This window comes from Ciconia boyciana, chromosome 13 (genome assembly GCF_034638445.1).
Source record: "Ciconia boyciana chromosome 13, ASM3463844v1, whole genome shotgun sequence".
Classification (NCBI taxonomy): domain Eukaryota; kingdom Metazoa; phylum Chordata; class Aves; order Ciconiiformes; family Ciconiidae; genus Ciconia; species Ciconia boyciana.
Genome location: NC_132946.1, coordinates 7,298,087 through 7,306,607, shown reverse-complemented (window position 1 = coordinate 7,306,607; position 8,521 = coordinate 7,298,087). Strand labels below are relative to the sequence as shown.

Here is an 8,521-nt window from a genome sequence, read left to right as displayed (position 1 = left end):
TAACCTCCAGGGAAATCCCATTTTCCCTCACTTCCCATACCTCTGCAATTTTCACAATGTAAGAAGGAAAGTGTTATTTCAAGGCATGATTCATATCAGCTACAACCTGATCTTTGCCACAGCCATGTCCTGCAGCTTAAATAATCGCTAGCAGTGACACTAGACGGGGACACTTCTGAGGCAGCATTTTTCCCCCGTTATACCATGACCTGAATTGCCATCATAATTTCTAGACTTTGTGTCATCCTGGCACAATGACAAGTGTTCACCCACGCTCAAGAACTAAAAGTTAGTTCACAAGGACAGTGATACCTTCCCAGACGCAGCATCTCAGATACAAAGTGTGAATGCCACGCCACGGTCCGGCTTTGTAACAGCAGGAGCTCTTTGCTTTGGTCACTGCAGCGAATTCCTCGGAAGGCAGGAGACTGAAGCTCCATCTCCATCTCCCTGTCTAACCTTGAGCAAATCACTTACCCTTTCCCTTCTTTCAGAGGTGGGGATAAAGGCAGCATTACCTCTCTCAGGGGGCATTGCAAACATTAAGGAATGCAACCAGGCACTGGAGATGTTTAGATGGAAAGTGCTATTGCGAAGTTATGTTAGCGGAGAGATTTGCTTTCAGCTGTAGTGGGTTTGTGAGCAAGCACGGCCCCCTCAATATTCAGCTGTGTATGGGCTGCATATTGGCTCTGTGCTCTCCTAGGCCTATTTTAATTATATGGCATGCCCAGCCTGTCAGAGACCTAATCCCAGGATCTAATCTTGGAGGCAATGGACAGCTGACTGTCTGCGCTGTTTACTCGGAGGAGCGCTCTTGGGGCTGCGTTGAGGGCCACGCAGCCGGTGGGGAGGGAAGACATGCACCCACCCAGCACGCAGAGCCCAGCCAAGCAGGTACCTGCCAGGGGATGGCCAGCACCCTGCTCGCCCCACCTGGCCCGGGCACCTCAAGCTCACCAGCCTCTCTGACAGCAATGGCACATGTGGCATCGGGCAGACCCCATGGCCCTGGGTCCTCCCCTGGGTAACAAGGGCCTGGGTGGAGGATGCATCTACAGACACCCAGATCTAATTCTTGAGAATACACACGGCTTCAGTCCTCCCCAAGCGTCAGGCTTATATAAATATATACACATATAAATGCATGATATAAACACAGTCCCTGGCAGCAATAACTATCTCCTATGCAGATCTTCAATAGTTCTTCCCATCTATAGATCCGGCAGGACAAAGACATTGCAGAACTTCAGGGACCATTCTGAAAAGGAGAAAGATTATCTCTTCCCACTGTTGTCTGCATTTGTCTGGTGCAAAAACCATTTTAGTTATGATATAACAGGATCATCCTCACTATTCTGACTATGAAGAACAGGCACCGCTTTTGCGCACACAGAGACATTAATAAAGTAGAAGCTTTATTTACAGGATGAAATTCCTCCTTCAAAAAGCGCTAGAGATAAACCAAAGGAATATTAATGCAACATCGTGAATACCAAATGCATGAAATTCTGACTCAATAAAAGGCAGACAGCTGGGTATTCTGATAAAAATGGGCCTTTATTTTTCAATTCTTCCTTTCATTACCTGGATTCTGTGTTTGTCAGAGCAACAAGATATAGTTTCTTTGATACGCAGCAAATCTGAAAACAATCTTGCAAGTAGCACAACACAAAAACTCCCACAAAAAAGGGAAAGCTATAAAATTTGAGAGGCGACGAGGCTTTCAGAAGTGCCAGTTTCCCAGTGCAATGGCTGGAAGGGTGGCCTGGCCTGGCGGCAGTTCAATCATTTTGTAACGAAGGACAAATACTTTCAACATCCTGAGAAAGAGGGCGGGGGGAAGGGGGGCACGGCTCCCTTGCTTTCCCTCCTCCTGCTATTCTTTCTCCTCCCTCCCCCCACCCCTTGGATTTTCAATAGCTCTTTAGTGTTTCCATCAAAGGCTTTTACCATTCATCCTCCCTTCTGGTGCCTGCCTTCCACCTGTCTATCCATCACAGCCCTAAGCCAGGTCTTTCTTTTCCCCCCCTTTGCTATTTTTCACGCGGTGGGATTTGTTTATAAGCTTCTGTATTACCTAAGCTCGAGGGGAGGAGGCTCCTGGGAGGAAAGTGAGAAAGCAGGATTAAGGAGTAATAATTCAGCTCCATTGCATTTCCATCTGAACGGTCATAAAATGTGCAAATCCTGTTCCTGGGAATTTCATGTCAGAGGCCTTCCCTGCCATTGCCCTTCCCATGCCCCCTCTCTCTCTCCCTCTCACACAAAAACAAGCATCGGGAAAGACGCTTGTAACTCCATGGACACCAAAGCCACGACATGTGCGCCGGCAGGGAGAAGGCTCCTACCAGCACGTGTGCACGGCAGACACCTCAGATGTGGCCGTAAACTACAGACAAGGGGGTGAGAGGTAGCAGGGATTGAATCCGGCAGGACATCAGGACTAAGCAGGGAAAGGCTGTTTAATACGACAGCTCCCAACACCCCCAGCTACAACTAATTAGCCTAGCTAAAAAAATAAAAATAAAGTAACTTTCCAGGCTTGTTCACTCTGTAAGAAAATGATACAGAAATTATATGTGATTCAGACCCCATCAGCTTGAAGAGTTTGTACTATCTCCTTTTTAGCTCATCTACCATCACAAGGCACCAAAATAGACACAGGCCAGTCTTCTAGATCCCAGAGATCCACCATCTATCTTTGATCAAACTGCAAGACAGAAGAAGGACCACTGCCATATACAGGTCAATGAAGCCTTGTCATTGATTCAAGCAGAGGTCAACGCAGCTGGATGTGGCCTCTGTGCACCCTTGCTACCTGAACAAACACATTCAGGACAGCAAGTAGTGCTAAAAAAGGGAGCGTCCCTTAACCTGTCCCCAACCCTAGCCAGCCCACAAATCTTTTCTTGGTGGAACTTCATGTCATGTCTGTCGAACCTGGAAACAGCTGGCAGCTTTCTTCCACTTATGGACACATCTTGGAGATACTGAGGATCACCCAACAGGTAGCACATGTCAAAATAAGTTCCTTTGATTGATAGTTATTTATTATTTTTAAATAAAATGAGAAGAGACTGAATTGGTTGCCCATCAGCAGCTCAGTTCTTTGTTTGGCAACTTCTTGGACAGTTTGACCATACATATAACAACACAAAATAAATTTCACTTGCTTGCAGTAGCAGTTTGCTATAAACTTAGTCCATCAAGGATTTATAGTTCTAGCAGCAGTGGGATATAGGAAATGAGAAGCCCTTTCATCCTTAAACTGCTCTGCAGTCTGGTCGAGATGATGGAAGTCATTGTTTCTAAGCCAGAGGAGAGCAGGAGTTCATTCAGCCAGTTCAGATGTGCTAGGAGGAGGCGTGCAAATTGGGTCCAAAGACGAGAGGAGGCCCAGATAAACAGCAGCCCTTGGTTTTGTAGAACAGTCAAAAAGAAATCCTTAATGATGTTAGCCTTGCTTTGCAGGCTGGAGGGGAGCAGTATGTCCATCAACTAAATGATCTCAACTCTTTGGCTTCCCTGAGGGCACTGCAACAGGACAGACTGCAATCCCTCACCAGAGTTACTCTCAGATGTTTGTGTTCTTCCCACCCACCAGCAGCCTCGAACCTGAGCATGTCTTTGGCACAGCAGGTGGTATCCTTAATCCCACGGAGGGCCAGCCCGAAGCGAAGATTAGCAGAAGAATTTGTTTTCATTAAAATCCAACCTACCATTACCATCCTATCTGATGGTGCGGGTTTAAAATGCGCATGTCCAGCTACTCTAGCAGCTCTGTTTCTGCAGGGAAAGGGCAGTTCAGCAACCTGCCTCTTCACTTTCTAATGTCTTTCTTTCTTTTAATCAACAAGTAACCAAGACAGACACAGTGAGGAATGTTAAATGCACCTCCTCCTGGAGAATTTTGCCAGCAAGGTCAACGGAATTGGGATTTCGCCTTCATTACGTTTCTTTTGACCGTGGAACTGGTCTGATTTTCCTCCCAGAGAATTTTTTTTTGTGGGCCCATGGAAAAAAAAAAACCGACAAAACAGAAAGAGACATACAAATAAACACTAATACATGCAGGAAAAATACAAACCTTAGCACCATGCACTCCCCTCATTATTAGACAAAGGTTGGGAAGGGTTCACAAGTGTAAAATGCTCATGTGAATTATGAGATTACTGCTCAGTTTTCTTTCAAGTCGTGGGCTGGAAACAGATGGTGGCTGTAGCATTTATGACGGCACAACATGTTACTGCAAGCCTAGCCATCTCTCTCTCTCTCTCTCCTCAAAAATGCAGCTGCAAGGAAAGTTGTGGAAAATCACATTAATAGTCTCTTCCACCACACAGTTTTCCAGCCCTTCATCCCTGGCCAGCACATGGACAGAGCCATCTTATGTCCCAGTACGAATACTCTTCTAATCCCTGTCCTGAATAGTTACCACTGACTGGCTTATTTAACGGCTAGTTAAAATGTAGGGTTTGTTAGCATCGTAAAAAAGCCTCCAGAAAGGAGGTCCTTAAGGTCAGAGCAGATGCCATGTGACCCCAAGCGCTCCATAAGGGAAACACTCAGAAAGAAGCAATCAGACTGTCCTTCAGCTGTTTATTATCTAAACATTCAGTTCAGGCCAAGCAGGTTGATTTATAGAGAAACAGAAACACAGATACAACATTTGCAAAAGCATCTTTGTGACTTAGGAGTCCAAATCTCACTTTGAAGCATGAGTAGAAACTTTCACAAGGGCAAATATCTCTTGATTTTCAGTAAGACAGCCTTCCAGTTACCTCAAGTTTAGAAGTATCTGGGTACCTAAAGATACAAACAACAACTAACCCAATATTTAAATATCTTGCCTGGATTGAAGAAAAAAATGCTGAAGCTTTACCACCCATGTGCTTCAGTCCTGATGGAAATGCCTTGCTGCTTAAAATATGCTCAAACATACAGCAAAGCTATCCTCAGAATCTGACTGAAATACAGGAGCTGGCGGGTGGACATATTCCCCCACGGTGGAGAACAGCAAGGTAACCAGAAGGTGTGCAACACCCTGCACGTGACAGAGGTGCACCCAACGCCGGCTGGTGTTAACCTGGGGACAGCACATCTGGACTTGAAACCATGAGCTGAGCCTGGGGCACAACCCCTCAACTCTCTAGTCACCATCGAGGGGCCTGCTTACACCAAGGAACTCTTTAAATAGTAGAAAATTGTTACTTGCCATCCGTAGGATCTCTGGGTGCTTTACAAATATGAAATATTCCTGTTTCACAACACTTCTGAAACCATCAACTCACTAACAGTAAATCCAGTAGCTTGGGATTCAGGCCCTTGTCCAAAACCAGGATTTTAGGATTACTTCTTCAGCTGAGTTAATTAAGAGTCTGTCAAATATTAATTTTCCAGACAAGTGTCACTGGTAAATCTGAGTATCCATTTTGCTATTCTCACTTTGCTAGTCTCACTACCTGATTGAGAACGTCAGCACCAACTTCACCGTGTTCATCCTGAGTCATTCAAATGTGTTCCTGCTGTCCTCCCTGCAGCTAGATACATGCAATGCAGTATTTCTGCCTCCTAGGGTGCAGAACAGGACAACTGAAAACAAGATAGGACTTTTACCATTCCCTTTATCACTTTTCACAGCTACACCAGGAAGTTGCTACAGAAATTCAATCGTGTACACACTTGAAACTTTAAAAAGCCTTTTCCCAGAGGTAGAATCTTTCCAGGTGATATGACCATACACATCCACTGCGTATCTATCGTAACTGCAAAAGCCCGGAGACCTTTCCTCTCAAGATATAGAAGGTGCCATATTTTTTTTTTCTTTCGGAAACCTCATCCTGCAGAATTCATTAGTATCCTATGCAACAATGTTCTTCCTGTAAGTAATGAGCTATAAAGTGTATTAGAAGTTTCCACTTCTGGTTTTATCTTTTCCTGATCTAGCCTGAAAATTCTTTTGAAGTTCCTCAAAGTGTTCTTCATGTCTGCTTATTTTAGGAAATACCAGATCACTATTGGCAAACTTCTCCTTAATTAAGTGAGATAAAGGAATCAAGATGATATTATCTGCTTAATTTCCCACCTTTTTAACGTACTATTTTAAGATTTTTTTTCACTTGCCTTAGAAAAGAAACATGCTGAAGAAAATAAGGAAGGAAGAAACCTTAGAGGCCCAGAGACGGCAGACATTGCTATGGACTTTCTAGTGGAGCTGAGCTTGCTGGTAGAAAGCCACTGAATAGTTAAAGCTTTCCCTCAATACTATGGAATAGTTTACTGAAAGGCTGCAGACTGCTTCTGAAACTAGCATCAGTCCAGGCAATACATAAGAGGAGAAGACTAAGCTTACACTGTGTTAGCACAGTAGGTTCTTCAGGGCCTCAGCTTAGCAAGCCAACTCAGATCATGCCTAACTTTAAGCACAAGTAACTTCAAAGAAACAGCTCACACGCTTCAAGTTCAGCTTTGCACCGACTCTCTTGCGGAATCACAACTTAGGGGAATGCAGGGAGCTAATGGGAAACATTTGCACTTGCTAACCCCAGCTGCAAGGTCCCAAAGCCTCCATGCAGACATAGCCTAACCATTTTGAATCGGCCAGCAGGCTCTTCACAACAAATGGATACAAGCTGTTAGGCAAGCTCTTCTGAAGCACATGTAAGAGAAACAGATATCCCTGAATAAATAGTGACTATTTGATTTAAAAGCAGCATTTGTGGCAATCAGTAAAGTACACAAGCTGAGCATTAACCTGCAGGACTTATACATGACCTGTTAAAGAAACCACTCTATCTGTGATAAATTGCTTCTGTCACTTTTGCTGTGGAAACCCATGGTAGTCAAGGGAGAATTCAGATCCTGAAGATGTATTTGAGTAGCTTCCTGGCTCCAAGGAGACCTCTGAGCAGCTTATTTTACTGTGGGTGAGTTTGGACCAAGAAGGGTCTTCACTCCCAAGTGTATGAAAACAGAGCCCCCAGTCTGCACGGGAATCTTGCTGCCAAGTAGATACCAGGTCTCCTCAACCACATCACGCAGCATGAGACCCTCCCCTGCATGAGGGACATGTAGGCATCAGGGAAACCTCAGCCTTCAAGGCAAGGGGGAAAGGGAGAAACTGCAGTGATTCGTGGCAGCCAGGGAGGATGCGTCTTCAGGCAGGACCGTTTGAGCACGAGGAGGCATATCTTGGCTTCCCTGAAGCGCTGCAGCATCTCTCCCTCCTTCTCTGGCCCCACACAGCAGGCACAGCTGGGCAACAGGCTCCAGCAGAACAGGGCCCATAGCAGAAAATCTGGCCTCTTGAAACTTCCCTGGTCTTCAGCTTAAACCAGCACCACCTTTATATAGAAAAGACATGTAAAACCAAAGTGCTAAGGATAAGGTGAAGCATGGCTGGAGTAAGGAATAGTCCCCATCTGAAATGTCAGGCTGTCCCAGCAATGAACAGGGCATGCAACAGGCACTTGAAAAGTCACTGCTGGGAAACACCTACACCAAACAGCAGAAAGCTAACCTGGGGTTTGAGTGCCGCTACCTAGGAAAGGAAGGCAACACTCACGGCGACGTCCCTGGGTCAAAATTAGCCTCTCTGCAGAACACAGACAGAGGGGGTTTGAAGCCAACTGAGGTTTATTGAAAGTCTTGTAAAAGTGAGTTAAAATTGGATGCCCAAATCCCTTAGACTGCTGAAAAAAAACACAGCCAGGGATGTCCAGCAATTCTGGAGGGCTCTTGATACTTCACTGCGGTCTACAAGTTTGAGTTCATTCCCAAAGGGTGCTGAGGCCGCTCAGCACTTCACCCACAGGCCCTCTGTGAACAAAGTCTTCTTTCTTGTGGTCAAACAGGGGGTATCTTGAATTTATGTCTTGCTTCTCCCCTTGTGAGCAAACAAAACAATTTCTATGAGTAATTCTACCCGCTAATTGCCAAGGAAAAGTCTGGTAACAAATGCTTTGCATTTTTGACAGGTCAGAGGCTTCCCTAAACAAAGTTGCTGTTTTATGTTTTCTAACAGCACATGTTCACATCCGGGGACCTCGGCAAATTCCAGTGTGGATGAGTCTCTGTGGGAAATTGCTTTTCCAGATTTTCTTGTTTTAACTGCTCCAGGAAATGAGTCTATTTTTACAACAACACTAAACAGCAAAATATGAAACCATTATCTGCTTGATGGCAAGAGTTTCAGGTCAATTCTCAGGTACCTGTCATCTCCAGTGAAGTCAATGGAGTTGTATCTATTTATGCAAGTTAGTGATCCGGCCAATTATGTAATTGGTTGATCAGTTACTAGAACATAGAGCTACCATTGGCCTAAGGAGTGTCCCATTTTCATACGTCTCAAAGTTCATCCAAGCCCTGATGTATCGATAAGTGAAGTATTCAAGTAATATGGTCTGTAAAGATGATCATTAACTGCTGAAAGATTTAAGCGTGAGCATTTGCTATGAACACTTACTTTGTCACTGAATGATCATTAGATGTAGTGTATTTCCTGGATTCTTTTTTCACC

At 44.8% G+C, this 8,521-nt stretch overlaps 1 protein-coding gene across 9 annotated transcripts in view; it reads right to left on the bottom strand.

The window, feature by feature from the left end:
* Positions 1-1,538: 1,538 nt before the first annotated feature.
* Positions 1,539-8,521, bottom strand: part of PDGFA (platelet derived growth factor subunit A) — a 37,041-nt gene continuing 30,058 nt past the window's right edge. For 2 of the 9 annotated variants that reach the window (XR_012044890.1, XR_012044888.1), the window contains 2 exons: positions 8,468-8,520; positions 4,586-7,346 (listed from right to left, as the gene is read on the bottom strand). The gene's annotated coding sequence lies outside the window, so the exon portion shown is untranslated. Of the gene's footprint in view, positions 4,296-4,585; position 8,521 lie in introns of those variants that run through there. The other 7 variants (XR_012044887.1, XM_072877801.1, XR_012044892.1 and 4 more) reach the window with 5 other exon arrangements.